Source organism: Poecile atricapillus, chromosome 6 (assembly GCF_030490865.1).
Source record: "Poecile atricapillus isolate bPoeAtr1 chromosome 6, bPoeAtr1.hap1, whole genome shotgun sequence".
Taxonomy (NCBI): Eukaryota; Metazoa; Chordata; class Aves; order Passeriformes; family Paridae; genus Poecile; species Poecile atricapillus.
Genome location: NC_081254.1, coordinates 7,212,868 through 7,235,819, shown reverse-complemented (window position 1 = coordinate 7,235,819; position 22,952 = coordinate 7,212,868). Strand labels below are relative to the sequence as shown.

The window sequence follows — 22,952 nt, the reverse complement described above, 5'->3', positions numbered from 1 at the left end:
TTTCCTCCTGCTCTGCCCCGAAGTCTCCCAGCTGGGATAGAGTCTTGTCCTTGGGAGCACCTTGTCCAAATCCCAGTCTATTCAAAGTCCCTGCCCCGTGCTTGGAGTCCTTGCCCTGCTGGTTTTGTGCAGGTATTTTCAGGACCTTCTCCAAAAGGGCTCCTGACACATCCAGCATCATTTCCAAGGCAGGAAAGGGCAGGATTGGACCCAAAGTGTTGTGTTTGCAGTGAAAATTCCAGGTTACACCATCATTAGTTGCCCTGTGCTTTAGATGAGAAGTTACTGTGAGGGTTCCATCCCCTTAAACCTCCTGGTTCTTTAAATAGGTGTCCTTGGCCAGCTTTTCTCACTCCGTTAATCCCAGCACAGATGAACTGGCATGAATAGAAATGTTTATGGCAGCTGCATATGGAAAATATCTGATTGTTGCATATAGGCAGAGCTCTGGGCTTGTCATTTGATGCTCTATAAAGAGTCTTGGATAATATTTCTGAAAGGAGCTGTGTAAATGCAGATATAATTAGCTTTTTTTTTCTTTTTCTTTTCCTTTTTTTTTTTTTTTTTTTTTTTTTTTTGGAAATAGATATCTCTCAATAAAGCGTTGGAGCACAGAATAGCCATTTCCTGTGATTTTCATTCACATAATATTTATAGTTCTGCAGAACAAATGAGCCGTTGGAAAGGCAGAGAAATTAGTGCCATGGATGAACTAGCCTTGAGAGGAGTTTGTGATCAAATTATGAATCTAACAAACTACAGTAAGCCAATTACTGCTCCTCCCGGATTTGTGAGCATGCAGGCTCAGTGGGATTTGGTGTAATCCCTCCCTGTGAACAGATGGGCAGATTGTAGGGCTCTGCCCAGATTTCCAGAGGGCTGGGATTGTCTTTCCTTACCCCTTTTGCCTCTCAATGACAAAAATACTCAAAAAAGGATGCACAGGATCAGTGAGGATGCATCTGATGTACCTCTGTGCAAATTGTCTTTAAATTTTTACCATCTTCTCCTCCCCAGAAGGTCTTTTTTGCATGCCCAGGGGCACATTGTGATGTAACGCCGTAGTTAAGAGGTGGTCAGCATTTTACTGTGAGCTCTTGTTTGCAGGGAACTACAGAATACCCCAACCTTCTCCTCCAAGGTTAAACCAACTGAATGACATGAAATAAACCAGGAGTAATTATTAGTCCTCCCTGAAATCAGTTTGATCACAATCACTGAGTTGCCATCTGCATCTTTGGTCTTCTAGAGCTGCAAACTTTCTGCTTTTCAGGAAGAAAATAAAAATGTTGGATGAGGTGGGAGATGAAGAGATTCTGTATTTTGTCTATTGCAATTCCAAGAGCTTCCCTGTGCTCCTTGTCTTGCTCCTTACACAAACAAGACACCTATACAGCAGAAAGCTGCCAGTACTGCCCTTTGCCTCAACTAAACTACACAAAATATTGAAATAATTAAGATTTTTAGCATTATTGCACAGCTGTAGTCTTGCTTTTAACTGGAAATACATGCTGGTAACTTCTAGACTCAATCCAGTATTTGTTTCCAAAGCAGTAAGTACAGCTTCTCAAATTTACTTAGCAACTACTCAGTAAGGAAAGAAACTGCTGTAAAATGTAATGAAATAAAATCCTTGGTCCCACCAAAGCTGAGCAGGGCCAGTTTTGGGTTCAGAACAGGTTCTCCAGGGCTTTGCCCAGAAAAACAGTGAGGATGGATACTCCAAAGCCTCGGCTGTGCCTCTCACCTGTCCTTGAGAGGAAATGTTATACCTTATTATCCTTATTGATTGCTTCAGCTTATGAATCCTGGAGTATCCTGGGCTGGGAGGGACCCACAGGAATCACCCAGTCCAGCTCCTTGCTTTGCCCAGGACACCCCAATAATCCCACCCTGTGTATCCCTGGAGCTCTGACAGCCTCGGGGCCATGCCCATTCTCTGCAGAGCCTGTTCGGTGTCCCAACACTTTTTTCCTAATGGAATAACTCTCCTGTTGTGTCTCCTCCTGCCACACCTGAGTCCTGTCATTCAACCAGATCTTTTTTCACTTGTCCACCCCTTTAGACCACACTGTCCTCACTTGGATACAAAAATATCATGGGAGACAGTGCTGAAAGTCTGGGAAAGTCAAGGGAAATTATAACTGCTGTGTCCTCATCTACATTCCATCCCTTTATTATTTCTGTCACTGTATCCTAGATAGGTTGGTCAGGCATGATTTAGCTTTGTTAAATCCAGACTGACTGATCCCAGCCACCTTCTTCTCCTCTGCATGCCCAGAGATGTGTTTTGGGAGGACAAGCTCCATAATTACCAAAGATCTCAATGTCATCCAAGGTGTTTAAAAGAGCTGGAAGATGAGAAGGAACTTTATTCAAGTTTTAAAAGACTGGACTGAAGAACCTGTTGTATTGATATAGAAGAGAATCAGAGCTCTGTAGTAGGTCTGTCTGTCTGGGATGGCTGGGTTGCATTCCTAGGAATTGGCAGGTACAGATGACATTGGTGAAGAACACGCAAGGCTATAACAGGACCTTGGCTCCCGCTTTTAACAAAACCGATTTATTTCCCAGGCATCCTCTCCCCGAGTGCAGAAAAATGCACCTGAGTGCAAATGCATCCCAAGGAGAGTCCAGCTCATCCATTGATTGCCAGTAAAATCCTCTGTGAGATGCTGGCCCTGGCTGTGTTTGGGTTGGACTCGGGGAGATGCAGGATGCTCACGGAAGAGAAGGGAACTAATGAGCACCTTTCCTGTCAATCGTCGTTATTCCTGTCAGATCCTCACGCTTCCAGAATAACTCCCTTCTGCCAAGCACTCCCGGATCGGAGCCCACAAGGTGAATTAGTTCCTTTTGATGATACTCTGAGGGAATGTGAAGCTACCAACAATAACATTCTTCGAGCATATCAAATATTTAATGCACATGTCTGGGAGCAAGAAGTCTTTTCTTCCCTTCAGAGGCAGCTTCTCCTGGATTGTCCTTTCTGCCTGTAGGAATTCTTCATTCCTGGAAAACAAATCCTGCCTTGAAGATCTCATACCGTTGATTTCATGGGAGCTGACTTTGGTGTTTTGGGAACATGTGAGGAGTGAACAGTGTAACAGAAATATAGGTCTGTGTGAGGGACAGGTGGATCTCACAGGACACGTAAATCTTATTAATAAATGGTAGAACAAACTAAATATAGCACACAACAATACCAGGAAAGAGGAATTACCCTGGGTCTTACTATGGATATTAGATTTTTAATTTTGTTTTCATTGTTTTTGCTGTTCTGGTATAAATAATATTCCAGGTCTCATAACACAAAGATAATGCTCCTTCTGATTATTTTAATTTTATGAGGTTTTTGGAAAGAAATTAAGGTTTTAAGTCATACTGGTAAATGGGGCTTGTGGGTGAGAAATAGTAGCATTAGGTAGGTTTGCAACAACCTTGTGTACTTACTTTTTGAAGGACTATGAAGCAATTTTAGTCCCAGCAGAGGTTTTCAAGAACAGGAGTGCTCTGGTGTTATAGTGGTTACATGACCATATAAACCTTGTGTTATCAGCTCCCCCTTACTCTCAACATGTGCCCTCACAAAAAAAAAACCAAAAAAACAAACAAACAAAAAGCCTTATTTTGAAAAAAAGGGACTGTTTTTTTGTTTTGTTTTTGTAATAGGGACAACAGTGCCAACAATACAATAGGAAATTCAAACTAACAGGGGAAATTTAGGGTAGATATTGTGAAGGAATTGTTCCCTGGGAGGGTGGGCAGGGTGCCCAGAGCAGCTGTGGCTGCCCCTGGATCCCTGGAAGTGTCCAAGGCCAGGTTGGACTTTGGAGCTTGGAGCAGCCTGGGACAGTGGAAGGTGTGGAAGGGGTTGGAACTGGCTGGGCTTTAAGGTCCCTTTCAACCCAAACCATGATTCTCTGATTTAAATAAGCTCCATCTGATGCCTGGGTGGTCTCCCATGAGTTGCACGGTGAGTCCGTGAAGTTTCAAGGAATTGCAAACGGGAGTTTCAGGCAATGTTGTTTAAATTCCGCGAAGGCGAGGAAAAGCCTGAGCTCTTTTCCAAACCCTGCTTTAGGCGATGGCACCTGTATCCCGGGGGAAGACAGGGACGGAACCGGCAGCATCGCTGTGCCGAGCCGGGCTCCAGGGGAATTCCTGCTGCCCTGGCAAATGCTCTCCCGAAGGCAGCGGGAGCTGCCGCCTTCCCCGGCAGCGGGAGCCCGCACCGAGATGCGGGAGGCGGCCGGGCCCCGGAGCGGGGGAGCGGCTCGGGGGGCCGGGTACCAGCGCTGCCCAGCCCCGCCCGCAGCGCTCTGAGCAGCGCTGGGAGCCGGGGCAGCCGAGAGGGGGAGACGGGGAGAGCCGGGGGGTGCCGGGAAGCCGGGCTGGGAGCGGGGGAGTGCCCGGCGCCGACAAGGGGCAGGCGCATCCCTGCCCATCGCAGCGTCGGGAGCAGCCGGGATGCGGAGCCGCCGGTGGGGAATGGCCGGGCGCCTCCTGCTCTGATATGCTGAGGTATTTTTTCCCCTCGTTGCTCTTTCTCGGGTTGTTTGATGCCCAGGCGTTGCGCTGGGCTCGCTGTTGCTCTGTTCCAGCTCTGGGGTTATTCGGGAAGCAGAACGGAGGGTGCAGGTGTGTTCTTGCTGTGGAGACGTGGGGGGAACTTGCTGCATCACCCAGCGCAGCAAACTTTGGACTGCCAACTCAGGCTGGGGGGTCTCGTGTTTTCCCTTGATTACCCCTGAAATTCAGGCAAAAGTACGCCCAGGACTAATATTTTATTCACCTCTTTAGAAGAATCATGACTCCCTCATTGCGTTAGGTTTGGAGTGGGGGGAGTCAGTAAAAACCGCCGGGGTTGAATGTCCTTTGTCAAACTGAGGTCTGTGTCTTTCCATCAGCGTGGTTTCCCTGCAGTGAGAGAGGAAAGCTCTGAACGCTCGCTTTTCAGTGGTTTGGACCATGTTGGTGGCACAGGAGCTCCGCTCCTCTTCCTCACAGGAATTCCTTTGCAGCATTCCCATGCCCAGCAGCATTCTGCCTGGGTTTTCCAGTTTCTAGAGCTGAGGATTAAGAAACTTAAGGGCTGGTACCTGGCTAATTTCTTGATAAGCCTCTACACTCAGTAGTAAGTGCTCTGTTAATACTTTCTGTCAGCTTCTACCCTTTTTTCTCATACCACAATTAACCCTAATTAGAAAAAAACAAAACAACACTTCTTTTGATCATACCTTGAATTCCTTCATATTTAACTCTTCTTACAGAATACTTTTGTTTTGGTTTGAGGTTTTTTGGGTTTTCTTGGTTTTTTTGGTTGCTTGGTTGTTTTGTTTTTGGGTTTTTTGGGGGGTTTTTTTGGTTTTTTTACTTATTCCTTGTCTGTTAATTTGGTATTATTTTATTAATTACTGTTAATGTATCCTGCATTTTCCTTGTCTGGTGTTGATCACCATGCTGCCACTACTTCAGATTTTATTTTTTTTTTAAAAAGGGGAATTTTACTGATTACTGCATCCCATTTAATCTGGAGAATTATAAACAAGTGCAAACAAGTAGACTGTAAACAAGTAAACTTGATGTAGCATTTGAAGGCAGAGGGGAGGTGTTTGTATTCCTCCACACGAAGGGAGATGGTGTTTAAGGTGCTGTGTTGTCACACAGGCATAACATTGCCTGTGGAAGTGTAACTTCAAGTCCACATTTCCTTCCTTCCTTCCCATAAAGCCAGCTGATTGGTGGAGCTGGGAAGCTGATATTACAGGAGATATAGTAAATAATTAATAACATTGATGACCTCGACTTCTACATGGTGAAGTCTTGCTTTGGAGAGTTGGAGACTTTGCCTGTGAATTCTCAGTTTCTCTTATCAGAATTTCAGTGTTGCTTTGGGGTTTTCTTTGCCAGGGGAGGCAGCAGAATGGTGAGCCAGGGGTTATTTGATGCATTTTATCTGTCTGTGGTAGCACTCAGGTTTCAGGAACATGATCCCTGTGGCTTGCCAGGTGCACCCCTAAGAAATAAGAGTGGAATTTAAGGAGAGGACAGCTCTGATCAAGGATGAAGCCTCCTCCCGGCTATTGTCTGGAGCTGCTGAGGCAAGAAAGTTACTCCCAGGTGCTGTGTTTCACACCTTACCCTTGGAGAGGAAATGTACAGCCTGTAGAGAAGTTTGGGGCTCGATATCTTCTTTATGGTGTTCTACTCTTGTTAAATCACTGCTTGGAATAATTGTATTGTCACCTTGTGTCATATTTGCTCAGGTGTAATGGCTCTGCCACAAAGGCAGTCACTTGGAAAATTGTGCTGCAAAATTTTTAATGTTCCTTGGAAAGGTGGGGAGGCTTTAGAGCCTTTTTTTTCTTCTTTTCTTTTTTTTTTTTTTCTCCTATTATAAAAGTGGAGGTTTATAATTTTATTCTTTTTTTTTTTTTCCCCTCCTTCTTTTTTTGAACGTCCTGGTTTCCTGGTGTCTGTGATTTTCTAGTAATGTCTTCTTTTAGGAATAGGTGATGGGTCTCCATGCTGAAGAAAACTTTCCTCACAACTATTTTCAAATAATATGAAGTGAACAAAATTTAAGCTCTTTAGGTTAAAACTAAGCAGCCATGCTAGATTCTCGTCTTAGCTTGCTGTACAACTAATTTGTTGTAAGGGTTAAAGGTATGAAGTGTGAATTAATTCCTTTTGTGCTGCAGGCTATGGTTTGAGCCATCCAGTTTTAACTTGCTTTTTAAATTGTGGTTTAGTATATTTTTTTGGTGTATCTGCAAGTTTCTTATTCACAATCATCAGCTTTATTTAAAAAAAAAAAAAAAAAGAAAAAAGCAAATTTTCACAGAGTGGACTTGTGAAGGGCAGTGGTGTAGTTTAATAGCACCAGAGAACTTTTGGGGCTGAGAGGTGGCAATGCTGACATTTGGAGCCAGTTTTAGCACCACTGGTTCTGAGTTCATCGTTTTGAATGTGCTTTAGGAACCTCAGATTGACAAAGACCATCTGCATCTCCAGCTGTGGGGCTCATACCGGAGCCTTAATGCCAGGTCTACCCTGGTGTCATCACTGAGCTCTTCCAGAAACGAGGATGGGGCTGGGCTTTTGATTTTTAGAATCCCAGAATGGTTTGGGTTGGAAGGGACCCTAATGCCCATCCAGTGCCACCCCTGTCATGGGCAGGGACACCTTCCACTATCCCAGGCTGCTCCAAGCCCCAATGTCCAACCTGGCCTTGGACACTTCCAGGGATCCAGGGGCAGCCACAGCTGCTCTGGGCACCCTGTGCCAGGGCCTGCCCACCCTCCCAGGGAACAATTCCTTCCCAATATCCCATCTATCCCTGCCCTCTGGCACTGGGAAGCCATTACCCTTTGTCACTCCATTCCCTTGTAAAAATGGAAGGTTTATCATCCTTCTGGAATTAACTCACACTCCCTGCTCTTCCTCTGCAGTTTCCACTGGGCTCTTCACAGCACTCCAGGAAATATCTTGCACTCCCTGAGTTGTGACTCTCTGAATTTATCCTACTTTTGTTACTTTGGTCCTTCAGAGCCTTCAGTTATTTCTGGGTGCTATCAATGTCCCCTCCTTCAAGTCCTGTGTCCCTGCTGTGTCACACAGGATCAACCTGTTCCTACCACCAGTGACACAGTTACTGCTGAAATGTTTAATGAGATCAGTTCCAAGCCTGAATTTTAAGACCTTCTAATAATCACTTAAGTTTTCAGGACTTATGTTGTTGTCTCCCCGTGAACCAGATGTTCACCTACCCCTAAATGCCTCTGTTGGTTGCAGCTTAACTCCAAGTTTCCCACGTGACACTGCTGAACGCTCAGCTAAAACCCAGATTAATGGGATCTCCAACGTTTGGGGAATGTTATCTGATGAAGTAATCTCTTAGTTAGTCTCTCACGAGCTACCTTGTGCTGGTTAATAAGAAATTTGATCATATTTCCCAGTGCTTTCATGTCTTTGGAAAGAAATTTGAAGGGAAGAGCACTTGGGTCTCTGTGCCACTGAAGGAAGTGGTGTAGGCTTGGAGAGAATTATTCTCTTAAACATGAATAATTTATTCCTTGCTCTTTAATTGTCTGCAGTATCCCAGTTAAAGGAAATGTTGGAGTGGTGTTCTTTTGTGTGCTGTTTGTTTCCAAGCTCTGGCCTTGACTTTAATGGCCCCTACAGCTTTAATTCCCTTTATGATGATTTCTTCTTTTGTACCCTTGTGTTTCTTATTTTTTATTTCATTTCTTTTTTCATTTTCATTTCTTCACCACTCACCCCCTCCCTCTCCTCCCATGGTAAATATTAACACCCTTACTGAAAACAAGGTCAAAAATTTCCTTTGTACTTACACTCGCTAGATTTGATGACCTTGGAGGTCTTTTCCAGCCTTAATGATTTGGTGATTAACTGTTCCCAAAATACCCATCTTGCTGCAGAGGAACCCACATTGTTCTTTTCCTGACCCCTGCCTTCAGAGAGCACCTAAAAATCTTCATAAAGTTCTCCAAACTAGGAAAATACCGCATTATTTGAGATCTTACTGAGATTCTGTTACACCAGTTCTCCCCAGATTTTCTTTTAACTTCTTCATTGTGTCTGGTTTTAGGCTTTGAAAACTCCATAGGTTTCTATGAAAAGCCTTCTAATGTTGGAGGTAGTTCCCTGTTAGCTGTGCACTCATACAAAGGCCTTCTTCTTGAGAGTCTTTCCCTCCCTCTTTTTTCTTTGGAATATTTGGCACCTGGCATTTAAAGGTTTCTGGGCCTCCTTCATATTTAGATTCCTGAGTTCCTCATTTCCGTTCATTTTTCTAGTTACTTGCCTTAATTTCTTCTTTTTTTTTTTTTTTTTCCAAACAAATGCTGATAACCCTTAATTACAACCTCTTTTTCTTTTGTTTTTCCATCTTGTTTAATCAGCTGATTATCATTCAAATCCAGTTTATTTTCTGTCAGTGAATCCTCTCCAAATTGAGAATGAATTAACCTTATTTCTCCCAGATACAAAGGTTTCCTGCTGGATCAGTCCTCTATGAGAGTACACAAATTAAGCTGCTATTTGTAATTTTTGTTCTTTGTATCTGGAAAATTAAATTCCCCACCAGTGGTCCAATTTCTAAAGAGTTCTTAATTCTCTTAAGAATTCTTACAACACAGCCACTCACGTGTTCCTTCCAGTTTATGGCATTACTGCCCCCAATGCAATTTGCCTGGATCAGCCCTTCCCAGAGTGATTTTGATTGCAGCCAATATTGAAATTTAACATATGGCTCTTTTCTGGCTCCATGTCTCTGTCTCCAAGGGAAAATCCTTTGGAGAATCTTCTCTGCTCATGTCTGGAGAAGATCAAGTTTGCTGGTTGCCCCAGTGATTTTGCCTTTCTGGCAGCTCTTTGAGAGAACCAAAATGGAAAAATTCTGCCCCAGATTAGGCTGGACATGGGAACAGGGTCGATCTTTCCACCCTGCCATTAACTATGGCTCCCACAAAACTGAATTATCAGAGGTTATTTCAGCTGGGGAACACAAGGGATATGGGACTTGTTTGCTCTGTCCTGATGGAGCACAAGCATTCCTTAGAACACATTCCTTCAAATGCTGCTGCTCTGCTCCCTCTGTAGGGAAGATATTTTAGATGTTATTTCACCCAGTTTAAGGTGGTCCCAAGTTCATGCACACATGGATCCAAACTGTTGGTTTGATGGAGGGAGAGAGAGCTGCAAGGTTCCAGTGCAAAAATCTTGGCTGAAATCCATTCTTTTAAGAAGAAAACTTTCGTATCACAATATCCAGAAATAATTGTGAACTCAAAGAACAAAATATCTATTCAAATTTTATAATGGCTTTTATTATCACTTCCACCTTTCATAAAGAGAAATTCTGCAGTGACTTTTCTTCCTGGAACTGTTCTGTCTCTGGGATATCACCAGAGCCTTGGCTTTGAAGCCATGGCAGCTGAATCTACCTCCTCTGTGACACTCGACATGCTGCAACACCTTTTGCATTTCCAAAAATTATAATTTCTTGGGAGTGCTCTTTTCTCTCCCACCATGCAAGCACACATGAGGTTCTGAGTTAAACAAAGGTTATCATTTTTCAGCACTTCCACTTTCTTAGCTCAAAACTAGGACTGAGTGAAGCAGGATTGTGACAATCCCTGAGCAATTGGAGCTGTAATTTTGGGTGATTCACTGGGACAAAAATGGTTTGTTACAGACTGAGTGTGCTGAGGCCAAGACGATTCTGGGATGTGGAGGAATTTAGGTTCCTCCAGTGACAGCTCCATATCCTGCCATGGTCTGTAGGTCCTGCACATTCCCCAAATCCCACCTGTGGGACTTCTGTCCCCTGGCAGAAGTACTTGGCAGGGGAAAGGTTTAGGGAGAGGACCTGACTGTTTTTAGTCCTCTCCTGGTGTCAATGTAAAGTTCTGAGCTGTGGAAGTGAGTGCTGGACCTTCTGCACTTCTGGTCCCAGGAAAATGGGCTCTGAATCCATGTCAAAAACTGGAAAAATCCCTGCATTCCCACATTGGGCACAGCCAGCAGCAGAGCTCTCCCTGCCCAGGGAGCAGCCAAATCAAAAAGCTGCTGTCTGACACAAAGTTTTGTGGAGCTGGCCATGGGATACAGAGCCATTCTTGGTCCATAAATTTACATCCCTGGTTTATAAATAAAAAGCTTTGTAATGAGTTTTCCCCACGCTTGGTGCTTTGGGGGCTCTGTTTCAGAAGTTCACTGAGCATTTTCTTTAGAAATGCTATGTATTGCCAAAAACTCTGTGTTCAGCACCACTTGTGTAGCTCAGCTTCTGTTTCTCCTTGCTCTGGTGCAGCCTGGGCAGGGATGAAATCACTGTGAACCAGGTAAGGTCATCACAGCATCCTTTGGAAACCAGCTAATGAACTGGTCAGGGCTGTTGTTGCTGAGTGGACACCGTGCTGGAAACCTTATTTAAGGTATTTAAGAATTATGATTAAAATCCACATTCACCCCACAACCTTCACTTAAAACAACAAAAACAACCAAACCACACAAAAAAACCAAATTTCCAAGAAAATCAACACAACGTAGAATAAAAATCAACAATTTACACAAAATCCACTCCTCGACCCTTCATCAAATTTACAACAAAAATTCCCCAGGATCGTTCTACTCTAGAACACTTAACACTATTCAGTACTTGATTCTGCAATCCCAAAAAGAGGTGGATTACAGCCTACCTGACCTACCTCTGAAGTCATGAATGTTGTAGGAAACAAGCTGCACAAGATCCTCTCTCTGTTGCCCTACTTCTGGCCTGAACTTGCAGTGAAGCTGTTGGTGATGGTGGGGCTGACTCATCCCAAGGTGGGCCTGGAGAAAAGCTACTGAACATCAACAATGTTAATTTATCCGTTCCAGGGCACCAGAGTGCGGATGTAAAAGATTTGTCTTCTGCAGAGCTGCTGTTTGCCCAAATGATGGATAATGTGAGGCCCTGGGTAGGGGAGATGCTCTGTGTGATGGACTTCCCAGCAAACTGACACTTGAGGGGGTGAGAGAGGCTGGAGGGGTGCCGTGGAATGGTTTGGGGTTTGCATCAAAGATGGATGGGGCTTGGAGTAGCCTGGTCTGGTGTGAGGTGTCCCTGCCTATGCAAAAGTGTTTGAGACTCGATGATCTTTAATGGCCCTCCCAACCCAAACCACTCCATGATTCTTTGATAGACAGCCCTCTCTTTGCCACATCAAAAGGAGATTGAGCTTTCTGGACACCCAGTGCTGTGCCTGGTGGGAGCAGGATATGGATGGCCCCATCTGCTTCTGCTGCACCATTGAAACCTGTTTTAATTTGTGCTGTCGTGACCCTTCAGACCCATGCAGCATCCAGTTTGTTTTCTAAAGAGCTAAGATGGGCTCGGTGTTGCTTTTGCAGTCTTTGTGCTCCATGAACTCCTTGAAATGCAGCCAAAAGTCTTGAGCAGACTGTGCTTGTCCCAAGCGTGCCAGGAAACAAGCGGAGAGGACGTGATTCTTCCTTAACCTTGACTCCTGTCCTCTGCTCCTGGGTGGATCCGATTTGCTTGCATGTTGGACACACCACACTCAACGCTCTCCTTTAATGCAGGGAGCAGATGAAGTTGTGCCCTGTAACTTCCAGTTTAATAGCTTGGAGTGGCCCTGATTTCCAAACCTCAGCTGGAGAGTGGAGCTCACATTGCCACAATTTATGAGCCGTGGGTGAGCGCAGTTATTGCTACAGTTGTCTCAGCTGATAAGCTGCTCACCAAACAAACTGGCGGCTGCTACCGCTGCTTTCAGAGCTTTCTGGGGGAAAGATGATGGATTGATCTAAGACCTAGCACAATCTTGGCCTTGGATCAGCATCAGGCAACTGAGAGTGCAGCACAAACCAGCGTGGGTGGAACCTGTTGCTTCTCTTTAGGGAGAATGGTTTTTTCCCTACTCACAAGGACTTAGCTCAGTGCCAAAAAATTTTGTGAGGGATAGCTTGGACATGTCTCTGTGAACAAAGATTGGTTAAATTGCCCAGTTCCTGTCCTTACTGCTCTTCTTCCTCTCCTAAAAAGTGGGAGAAGGGCCTCACGTCCCTTTCCCTTTGTCCTTTCCTTGGAAAACTTTTGCAGATGGTCCTTCTCAATGGCTCCGAGTGAGGGATCATGGATATCAGCAGTGCCTGATGTTCCTCCTTGTACTGAGGGACACATGGAGCTGCTTGTTCTTGCCACCAAGGCATCTCCCTGCCTTTCCAAGAGCCATTCTCCCTGGCAGGGATGCTCACCCTCTTTGGAGTGGGATCGCTCCTCATCCGAGTGTGTTGGCGGCTCTGCCTACACCCTCTTCAGTCCAACACTGTCTCTTTTAGACCCTGCTCTTGGTCTTCACAGCTTTGCTGAGGGAAACTGCCTTTTCCTCTCTGGGTAGGGTGTGGCAGCTCTTTGATAACCAAGTAGGAACACTGGAAGTTTTGAGCCGTGGCTTGGCCCTACTGCCTATAGCAGAGCCAAAGGGAACTTCATTGAATCCCTGACTGGTTTGGGTTGGACGGAGCTTTTGCCCATCCATTGCCACCCCTGCCACATGCAGGGACACCTCCCACTATCCCAGGCTGCTCCAAGCCCCAAAGTCCAACCTGGCCTTGGACACTTCCAGGGATCCAGGGACAGCCACAGCTGCTCTGGGCACCCTGTGCCAGGGCCTGCCCACCCTCCCAGGGAATAATTTCTTCCCAATATCCCATCTGACCCTGCCCTCTGCCAGTGGGAAGCCATTCCCTGTGTCCTGGCACTCCATCCCTTGTCCCCGGTCATTCTCCAGCTCTCCTGGAGCCCCTTTAGTCCCTGGAAGGGGCTCTGACATCTCCCTGAAGCCTTCTCCTCTTCAGGCTAAACAATCCCAACTCAGTCTTTCTCCAGAGCAGAGGGGATTCAGCCCTTTAAACATCAACACCAGGCAACTGAACTTCTCTACATGGGTGAAAGGTTTGTAGGATTTTTTTTTTGCCTTCAGTGTCCCTGCTCAGGACTGCCTTCAATGTGCTTTGCTCCTGGCCTTGTTCTTTCTCTCAGACCATATAAATATGTATAGAAATATTGCATATAATCCCTGAAAAAAGTGCTTTTCCTTTTGTGAATGTCAACCCAGTGAGCAGTGGCAGTGCAGATCCATCCTTTAGATCCCAATCCGAGAGTCTGGTGGGGAATGAAGAGAGGCTTCTGTGTTCCCCATCTCCGCACCCCACCCACACGACTGGGATGAAATGAACTGATGAGGGGGATAACTTCTTCCCCCATCATTAGGATGCAAGTGTTTGCTGAATGTGCCAGATGTTTGGCTTTCATTATCTGGAGGTTTTTTCCTTTCCAGCTCTAGTGAAAGGGAAGCCTCAGCAGGTCCAGCGGAATTCTAAACAGTTTCCTGTGTGAACGGAGAAAGCAGCATCTTTAATGAACTGCACAGGGTGACAGTGAGTCCAGCTAATGAATGCTGTGTCCCTGTTATTTTAGAGAGATGGCCGAGTGACATTTTTTCTGATTTAGAATTGCTGAATCTGTGTGGATTATACAAATCAGAAAGGCTTTCTTTTATTTTAATATTTTATTTTAAATATCTTCTGCTTTACAGTCTGAGCTATACAGAACATCCTATATTTCTGAACTATTCAGAAAATCTTACTGTTCTCTGTGTTAACTCTTTAAGGAAGTGTCTTTACAAACAAATTTTGTAATTACTCTGGAGAAATCCATTGAACACCTTTTCATAGCACCGGAATCCCAGAATCACTGAGGCTGGAAAAACCCTCCAGGATCATCAGGTCCAAGCTGTGCCTGATCCCCACCCTGTCCCCAGCCCAGAGCACTGAGTGCCACGTCCAGCCCTTCCCTGGACACCTCCAGGCATGGGGACTCCAAACCTCCCTGGGCAGCCCCTGCCAAGGCCTGAGCTCCCTTGCCATGGAGAAATTCCTCCTGGTGTCCAACCTGAGCCTCCCCTGGCACAGCTTGAGGCCGTTTCCCCTTGTCCTGTCCCTGTTCCCTGGCAGCAGAGCCCGACCCCCCCTGGCTGTCCCCTCCTGTCAGGGAGTTGTGCAGAGCCAGAAGGTTCCCCTGAGCCTCCTTTGCTCCAGGCTGAGCCCCTTTCCCAGCTCCCTCAGCTGCTCCTGGGGCTCCAGCCCCTTCCCCAGCTCCGTTCCCTTCCCTGGACACGCTCCAGCCCCTCCAGGGCTCTCTGGACATGGGATATGGATGTGATCTCACCAGTGCCCAATACAGGGGATAATCGCCTCCCTCCAGTAATGTTTTATTAAAAGCATTTATTATTGGTATGTGTAGAAGGAGTTGCTGAACTCTGGGCTGTAACCAGTTAGGACTTGCATGTTCAGCTGGATTGTGTGAGAAGAGAGTTACTGTTTTACCAGTGACTGGAGTGCAGAACGTACTGGAAGTAGGAAAGATGGGAGTTGATTGCCTCAATTCAAATGCAAGTTGCATCTTGCAAGAGAGGAACCTTTATAGCTGACCTGTTGTTCTTCAGTATTCTGCTCTTCCAGTCTCTATGTCAGAGTATGGCCAAAGCTTCTTCCTTGTGCTGGAAGCAAGGAGACACCGCATGTGTTCCTTGAACAGGATCCAGTGCCTTTCCACCAGAAGAGGATGGCACTTCAAATTCTCTTTAAAAGCATTTCCCCCCTGTTGTGGCGGCATGGCTTTATCTGTGTGGGTCTTTAGAGAGCTGCTCCTTCCCCAGGAGCAGGGAAAACTCCATTATTTTTGTGTTGGATGTACAGTACTGGTGTGTGGGGAGGTGCCCTCACCACCTGTGATTTCTCCCTGTTCTGTTCCACGGCGACGAAGGGAACTCAAAGGTGGCAGATTCATCCCTTGGAAAGCAAACTTGAGGGGATCATTGTTCTCATTCAGTGCATCCTTTAGGGAAGGCCGGTTGGAATCACTGCAGTGCAGCACCATTTCTCCCCGAATAACTGGAGGAAATTAAGAGTAGTTTGAAATATAATGTGTCAGAAAATGAGGCCTCCAGCAGTGTGAGTGCAGGAATCTTATCTGCGCCTGTCTCATAAGTCAGAGCTCCTGGAACAGCTTTGTGCAGTGTCCAGCTCAGCTCCTCAGTCTCCCAGACCAGCTTCATTAGGAACATGACATTTTAATGCACTCCAGTGGGTTTCCATAACTCGGATAAGACTGGGTATGAAATAGCAAATCAATGAAGGTCACTTTGGTGTGGAGGTGACATTACCAGGCCTGGACGTAGATCCTGTGTGCCCCATGGCCTCGCTGTGCCGGCTCCTCAGAAGCTCCTTGGTTTGGGTTAGGTATGACCTCCAATCCTTTTTGTCGAGAAGCTGCAACTTCAGGAAAGGTTGGACTCAATAATCTTGGAGGTGTTTCCCAATCTGTGATTCTGTGAAGAGAATTTGGTCCTTTGGATTTTCTTCAAGACAGGTGTGCAAGTGTTTGGATTAAACAAAAGCAGGAGGACACAAAGGGAAGGGCAGTAAATATGAAATGAATGGGAAGAAAGGAGGATGGGGGAAGAAAGAGAAGTTAAACCTGTGAATAAATACAGAAGCAGGCTGGGCTGCATGGATGAATTTTATTCCTCCACAGGAATGTTGTGAGGTGCACAGCATGTGGCTGCTGGAAGCTGGATGGGAATTGCACAGAATTGGAATGATTTTGTTTCATAATCTCTTTTGGAAATGACAAGAAAGCCATCAAGTTCACCCCATGTTCACAGAAATCCATTATCCTTTTAATGCCATGTTTTGGAACGTGTTGAGTGTGTTGAGATAAGAAGTGGAAAGAAAATTCAGTGTTTAGTGTCCAATATATGTAATAAATGCTGGAGTATTTACTCTTGTCTGAGGGGAATTGAAAGAGAGTTTATTTAATGCTTTGAAATCTATCTCTGCTATTGACCCAAATCATTTGACTTGGAGTCCTCAAGTGATTTTAAGTATTAGTGTTAAAATATCAGAAAAAAACCTTGCAGAAATAGCAAATGTTTTGTAAAATATAATTTTATATATATAATCTTATTGCCATGTGATCACTGCTTCTTTTTTTGAGCAGCTTCTTCATGTGGTGCTCAGACCTCACCCCTCTCTCAAAAATAATTTGGGAACTGGAGAGTTCTTTTTGTTTGGTGGAAGGAGAACTTTTTTACTGATACTGGTTTCATGTCCCAGCTGCAAACTCCAAGAAATCAGGGTTCATATGTTCTCATAGGAGTTGGGGAAAAAGGAGGATGGGATTCTGCATTTTGGAACTAATTAGTCCTATAAAATTCATGGAAAACTGTATTTCTTGAAAAATGTGTACTGTAGGAAGCACCATAACATCTGTTGCTTTCCAGAAGAGGATTTTGGAGCAATTACTGTCATTTCTTTAAAAAATTATTCCCCTTTTGCTCAATTACTAACAGTGAAGTATCATTAAATAGACAAATTCCTTGAAATACAACTCAATGATTTTTAGTGATATTGAGGGTTTGAGAATATATAAGAATAAGGATGAGCTTGAGGGAAAGGAAAAACCAATAAAACTGCAGTTTATTCTTACATGCCACACACTTGTTATAAATTTCTGGCTTGCAGATAATTCATCATATTCAGTGATCAATATTTTATAAAATAAACAGAGAAAAGCTGGAGCTTTGGCAAGTTTTGGAGAGGCCAACTAAATTTAAGAACAGAACCTGAGCGTTTACTGCAGGAATAGTTGCAGTATTTCAGAACTCACTGTTGAGTAGGGACGTAGAGCTTTCTCTGACATGTTTTACATTAATGAAAGTCATAAGTATATTTAAATTATTGATTTAATTACATCTTATGTACCTTGAAATGGAGTTACTTCTGTGATGAGTGCTCTTCGTTCTTACTGCATGGATTATTCCCGAGGTATTGTTGAGTTCTGGGGAAGGAGGGAAGAGCTGGTGGCTCCTGTTGTTGTTTAAAGGGTAGGTCTGGGATAAGTGCTGGCTCCAGGAGTGTTTCAGAGCTCTTCCCCTGCTCTGAATCATCCCACTTACTGCTCTCCAAGGCTTTGTTTTGCTCCCAAAGGTTTTATTATTGCAGCAGTTGATGTCTTGTGTCATCCGGACAGGAGAAGTGCAGGATAACCCTCCCCCAGGGCAGGTAGGAATGCAGGTGGCTCCGTGTTCTGTGCAATTGTTTTTAATGGCAATCATTAAAAATTCCCAGAGAAATAAGGAACTCCAGGATGCTGGGCCTAAGGTTTTGTAGAGCCTCTGCCTCTTTATAAGAGTAGCAGTCCTTTACCTTGAAAACATTTCTGTTCTCAGCCTTTAAAGGCATTAGGCACTGGATGGATTCTGTGCCCCAGCATTCCTATTCTCTCATCCAGACGTGGAGTAGTGCTGATGGAATTCCTGGTGTGATTTTTCCTCTTTCATTTCAGCATTTTTTATCCATTACTTCTATTTCTTTTGTGACTCTTTAAGAGTTTTGAAATGAAAGTAAATACTTCATCCTTCAGAGGAATGGGAATGTTTCCTTGCAGCTTCCCTGCTTGTTGTTCTCTCCCAGCCAGAGGGGCTGGAGCGTGTCCAGGGAAGGGAATGGAGCTGGGGAAGGGGCTGGAGCCCCAGGAGCAGCTGAGGGAGCTGGGAAAGGGGCTCAGCCTGGAGCAAAGGAGGCTCAGGGGAACCTTCTGGCTCTGCACAACTCCCTGACAGGAGGGGACAGCCAGGGGGGGTCGGGCTCTGCTGCCAGGGAACAGGGACAGGACAAGGGGAAACGGCCTCAAGCTGTGCCAGGGGAGGCTCAGGTTGGACACCAGGAGGAATTTCTCCATGGCAAGGGAGCTCAGGCCTTGGCAGGGGCTGCCCAGGGAGGTTTGGAGTCCCCATGTCTGGAGGTGTCCAAGGAAGGGCTGGACGTGGCACTCAGTGCTCTGGGCTGGGCACAAGGTGGGGATCAGGCACAGCTTGGGCTCCATGGGCTGAGAGGACTTTTCCAAACTAAAAGATTCTGTGATTCTGAGGTTGGTGTATGAAGTTTCAACAGAAAGGATGATTGTAGACATCTGCAATGTCTGTGGTGATGTCACAGAGAACTTATTCTGAACTCATCCAGTGGCACCCCATGCCATGGGCAGGGACACCTTCCACTATCCCAGGCTGCTCCAAGCCCCAAAGTCCAACCTGGCCTTGGACGCTTCCAGGGATTCAGGGACAGCCACAGCTTCTCTGGGCACCCTGTGCCAGGGCCTGCCCACCCTCCCAGGGAACAATTCCTTCCCAATATCCCATCTATCCCTGCCCTCTGGCACTGGGAAGCCATTCCCCCTTGTCCTGGCACTCCTGACCCTTGGAAATTGTCTCTCTCTATCTTTCTTGTAGCTCCTTCAGGTCCTGGAAGGAATAACACAGCTTCTCCTGCTGGCTTTAATCAAACATGAACATTTAATGCTACCCATGGCTGGACTGATGCACTTTTTCCTTCTTTCTCCACTTCCTGAGATGGAAATGCAGCTTGGCAGAGAATCTGGCACTTGTACTTCCGAGGAGGTGTCTGGGGAAGAGGAGAATACTTGAGGTGGAGATTAGGATGCAGCTGAATGGATGGGCTTCCCTTGTTGTTGTTCCCTGAGTGAATTTTACAGGACAGGCTGATGAAGGGGATGCAGCACAGGAATTTCTCCTGAGATCCTAACCTGCATCTTCCAGCCTATCTGTCCATGTGTCCAAACACTGCCAGGTGGAAGTGGGGGCTGGAAAGGGAAGAGGTTTCCTAAGTGTAAGGGCAGTAAATCATTGCTTTGCAAAAACACCTTTTCAGACCAGTTTCAAAGACCTTAAGCCATCCCTGTATTAAAAATGCACCTCCCATTGGCTCCTTAGCTTTGACTAATGGAGCTTTCCCAGTGGAAGAATGTTCCAGTGGAGCATTCTTGTTATAGACAAGAGGAATGTGAGCTCTTGCTGTAAATGACAACCTTAATCAATCTGAGTATGCAATTTATCTAATTACAACTGGAGATTATTAGGTTTTTAGGTAATCCTTTAAATTAGATCAGAAATAATTTTGATGCTGCCTTTCAAATGGAATTTTGTCTCCTTGCCTAGAAAAATGAGGGGTTCTGTAGTCCCAGGAGCTGCTCCCAGATATTCCTGTTGCATTTCCATATGTTGTAGCGCCTAAGAAAATGTGATACATTTATTTTTGAGGCAATATGTGTTGTTCCAAGCACTATGCCCTGTATTTACATGAAGTTATGGAGTGAATCTTCTATTTGGATGTTGCCAGGTGGCTTTGTGGCTCACAGTGGAAGCAGGTGGTTAAATCCTTGTTCTATATCTGTGCACAGCAATCTGAGAAGCTCATTTAGAAACCCTTCTGCTCCTGAGCTCTCTATTTTGTTATTTTTCCTTCCAAGGGGTTTCTAATTTTGCAGGAAAATTATTTTGATTAATTTAATAGGGTCTCCTTCAAGGTGGGAGTGAGGACACAGGAAGTGAGGATGGCAGCAGGGATGGTGCCTCCTCGCTTCACTTTGTGTTCCCCTCTCTTCCCTTTGCTCTGCACACCCAAATTCTCTCCCTGAGATGGTTTTAGGCTCCAACAACAGCTTTTGCTTCCTTCCAGGATCTCGGTGCAGTTCATACAATATACAGCAGACTCCTATTAATAGCCATGCTATTTTTCCTGGCTGGATCTGAGTGCAAATTGCACTCCCATTTCTGCAGTTCAGGTCCCCTGTACCCGCTGTTCCCCTTCTGCCTGTCTAGGAGCTGATTTTGGTGTTGGTGAGTCCTGTCTTGGGCTTCCACCCAGAACTGGCTGCAGTCATGGGAATACAACACTTAAACCCCACTGCAGCAGCTCCTTTCTTTGCTTACTTTCAGTTGTATTTGCGTTTAACCCAATTTATTTGTTTTTTGCCCCAAAGTGAGTTCTGCAGATGCTAATCACAACATCCTGCAGTTGTGAATCCTCCCCCGGGGTACAGACACTCTCCTCCTCCCCCTAATTGGGACTGGAATTCAAATAGTGCTTAAAGAAGCCATAGCTGGGGTTATCACAAGCTCACTTTTCCCTGCGTGTTACTCAGACAGCGGGGTTTGCATTTAAAAGAAAGAAAAAAAGGAAAATAAAATAAACCCAGTGGATGCTGCTGCTGCAGCGTCTTATCTGTAAAATGATGATGGTTGCACACCTTTTGGCTCTTATCCAACCTGTTGGTAAGAATTGGAACATTTTCATCTGTCCTGTGACTTGTTTAATTTGGGAATTTTGGTCCTTTTTTTTTTTGGGGGGGGGGTTGTCAGGTGTGGATGTCACATAGGAAGCAGGTGTTTCAGTAAATCCTACTTTGCATTTCAGAAAATCCTGTTTTGGCAGGAATTTCTCTGGAAGACCCAGCGATGTGGAATCGTGTTTATTTTTGTGTTTCTGAGACCACTGAGCACTTAAATACCAACTGATTTTGGGCTGGATGCTCAAAAATCCCTTTTCAGAGAGATGGTTGCACATTACCTGGAGTTTTTGCTGTAGGCGATCTATAAATTCTTGAATTTCCTTGTCATTTTGTAGCCTGGGATTAGCACAAGACTTGAAAAACTGGGTGAGGAAGATGAGCTGCCTTCCTCCTTCAGTCCTTGTGGCACCTGAGGGTGACACGGGGTCACCTCCCTGAGGTCACTCTGCTTCCTCTGCTGGGGCTGGTTCTGTTTGGAATTCTGTGTATTCTTTGTGAAAACCATTTTGCATAGATAGGGGTGGTAGCTTCTGAGGGGTATTAAATGCAGCCTGAGGCTCTTCCCAGTTTGCTGACTGGAGTTGTTGGGCGGAGCTTTGGAGTTGGGGGTGAACCAAACTTTTGTGGTGCCATTCACCTCAAAATATCAGGGGCCTCATCAGGAGTAATTCAAATCACACGTTGCAATCCATTGCTTTGGGGACTGTCAGAGCCTTCCTCACAAAACATCACCTGCAATTTTTCGAGCCCTATCTAGCCTTTGTCTTCTGTGGATCACTGCCCAGTAGGTAGTGATGCAGCTGTATGCTGAGTTAATCCTAAATTTTTCAAAGGTTACCACTTTGAGGGGTATTTTTTAAATGAGAGTTATTTAACAGCCTGATAAATGTTAGGTTTAGTCTGTAGAGCAGCAATATTGCTTAATCAGTTGCTCTATAAATTAATGAAGGCTTGATCTTTTCCCATTCTCGATACATTGCTTTTAGTAATCCCATTAATTCCCAAAGGCTGGGAAGAAACAACTTACAGCTTTTCAGGATTTATGAGTTTGACATTTTGCAAATCCTGCTTTGTACTCTTGTATTTTTGGACAGAAGTTTTAACTTCTGGGAAACTCAGTGATTCACTGACAAATTCCAAATAAATCCAAGGTTGCCATGGGGTTGTGGTGAGGTCTCCTTTGGTGCTTTTGTCTGGTTTCTGAGCTCTTCAGGCTTCAGTCAGCAGGTTAATTGGTTAGTGAGAATAAAACAAATATCAGCATTTTCATTGAAGCCCAGATTTCTGGAGCTCATTGCTTTTAGGAACTGGGCCTGACTCCCATGCAGGCAGCTAAGAAAACAAGAAGCTGCTGTATGGATAATATGGAGGAAAATCCAGGTTAAATTGCTTTGTGCACACTCTCCACTGGAACAAATGCACAAGACTTACTGGGAAAATTCACCTACTGAACTCAAGGAATGTTTTCCTGCATTAATTAGGTCAGGAATACGCCACAGAGTCAAGCAGACGATGCTTGGGGAGTTTTATAGGGCAAATGTGGCAGAGGAAAAGGTGAAAACTGCTCCCTCAGCCTTTTGCCAGGGTGAGGCAGGAGCTGAATACGAAGGTTTAAGAAGGCTGGGCTTAAATCCGGGCTCTTTAGGGCCTCAGACTTGGTGTGAGAGTGATGTGGCAGAGAGGTGATGTGCTCAGGAGTGAATTAATGTCTCAAATGTACATGTTGCCATTTGTCACGGTGATTATCTTGTCTTTTCGTTGTAAAACCAACAAGATGCTTTAAAAGGCTTTGGGGACAAGCCCAGAGAGGGAATCTAAATGCAAACTTTCCATCCCTGCTTTTCAGTGCTGTCAAAGCAACATCCAAGCTTCACAGCCACCCTTCAGGTTTTTTGGGGCAGATGATTTCTCTGGTTTTGTCTGCTGAGAGTTGATTCTTCTGGCTTCTAGTTTTCTTAGTCAGTTCCTGCAGGTTTTAAAATTTATTTCAACGAAGGGACTGAGCAGGGAATAAAATGAGTGACTGTGAAGGGCAGGTTTTTATCCTTGGAGAGAAACCTGCTGGGCCAGGTAAGAATGGAATGACAGAAACCGGTGGCAGCTTCACTCTCCTCCTCTCCCCAAAGCCCCCAACCAAATGGAGTGTGTTGGGAAGTTTGGTAGGGCTCTCTTTAGCTGTGGGAGAGGGAAGAGACAGTCTGATATC

The 22,952-nt window shown here is 45.1% G+C and overlaps 1 protein-coding gene across 2 annotated transcripts in view; it reads left to right on the top strand.

Moving 5' to 3' along the window:
* Positions 1 to 4,400: 4,400 nt before the first annotated feature.
* The window catches only part of PCDH15 (protocadherin related 15), a 324,226-nt gene continuing 305,674 nt past the window's right edge, over positions 4,401 to 22,952 (top strand). For both annotated transcript variants that reach the window (XM_058841858.1, XM_058841859.1), the window contains exon 1: positions 4,401 to 4,524. The gene's annotated coding sequence lies outside the window, so the exon portion shown is untranslated. The remainder of the gene's footprint in view (positions 4,525 to 22,952) is intronic.